Here is an 878-nt window from a genome sequence, read left to right as displayed (position 1 = left end):
GCTTCCTGCCACAACCAGGGCTGGATTTCCCCATCAGGACACAATCCCGGGGAGGGTTTGCTGCCTCCAGGATGGCTGCAGGTGGGACACTGGGTTATTAACTGCTGAGGGAGGGGGTGAAATAAGGAGGGGGAAGCTTCACCCGTGCTGTGGCTCTCCCCAGGAGATGCTGGCGCTGACCCCAGGACGGGCTCCCCGAGTCCCCTCGCTGCGGAGCCAGGGCGGCAGGATTGCTGTGCACGGACTCAGCAGCAGCTTCCCCAGCTCAGCCTTATCTGTCCCGCACAGGCCGCGGTGGGGCAGCGCAGGGTGTGGTAAGAGGCATTTTTAGCTCGTCCCGACCTGGGGGAGGAGGTTTTGCAAATCCTTTTGGAGCCTCAGCTCCGCACCGCCTCCTCCCGTCCTCCTTCCCCGGGCTCCCCCGAGGATCCGGCTCACAACGAGCTGCTCCTGCCCCAGCACCTCGCTCACACCGCCTGGGAGGGATTCCAAATGCCTGGAGGCTCACAGCTACAGAGTTCAGGCTGGAAATGGAGCCGGGGAACTGGTTTTGCCCTGGCCCCCTTCTCCTGGGTTTTTGTTATTCTTTATGAAAAGTAGCAGAAAGTTCGTTTGTAGCTGCAGGTCATGTAAAAAAGCTGCATTTTCAAAGCCGAGCAGGGAAGATCTGGGCTAAATGGGATCTGACAGGATTCCTCTAAGCACATGCCTCTTCATTCCCAAGTCTGAGCAGTGCGACTGGGCAGCTGGATAAATGAAGTAGTGCATATAATTGAATCCCTGCTCCGCTGTTCCAACACATGCCAGCCCTGCCCTGACAGCCGGAGCTGGGGACCTGGGCACCAAAGCAGCATCTCCCTTTGGAGCTGGTGGCAGCT

This window comes from Nestor notabilis, unplaced genomic scaffold (genome assembly GCF_000696875.1).
Source record: "Nestor notabilis isolate BGI_N333 unplaced genomic scaffold, ASM69687v1 scaffold8685, whole genome shotgun sequence".
Classification (NCBI taxonomy): Eukaryota; Metazoa; Chordata; class Aves; order Psittaciformes; family Psittacidae; genus Nestor; species Nestor notabilis.
Note: the sequence above shows the minus strand (reverse complement) of the source record.